This window comes from Myotis brandtii, unplaced genomic scaffold (genome assembly GCF_000412655.1).
Source record: "Myotis brandtii unplaced genomic scaffold, ASM41265v1 scaffold1833, whole genome shotgun sequence".
In the NCBI taxonomy this organism is placed as follows: Eukaryota; Metazoa; Chordata; class Mammalia; order Chiroptera; family Vespertilionidae; genus Myotis; species Myotis brandtii.
The window spans coordinates 126,484-126,704 of NW_005356807.1; the positions used below are offsets into that span (position 1 = coordinate 126,484).

General features: G+C 68.8%; 1 protein-coding gene across 1 annotated transcript in view; it reads left to right on the forward strand.

Annotated features, from left to right (window-relative positions):
- Window positions 1-221, forward strand: part of LOC102248711 (A-kinase anchor protein 17A) — a 14,406-nt gene that overhangs the window by 1,265 nt on the left and 12,920 nt on the right. The window lies entirely within an intron of this gene.

A 221-nucleotide genomic window follows, 5' to 3' on the forward strand; every position in this document is an offset into this window, starting at 1 on the left:
AACCGGCCGCCTTTTGGACGATGCTCAACCCCCGAGCCACCCTCCTGGGCCAGGGGCAGCTTTCTAACGCCCAGCGAGCGGCGAAGGCAGGGGATCGTCTCGGGCGAGTTCGTCCTCCCCCGTTGAACGGGGGCGTCATGGTTGGGGCTCAGTCTGGAGCCAGAAACTGGGGTTCCGGCCCCGATCCCGGGTGGGGCGGCTCCCGAAGGGGTGGGAGCACT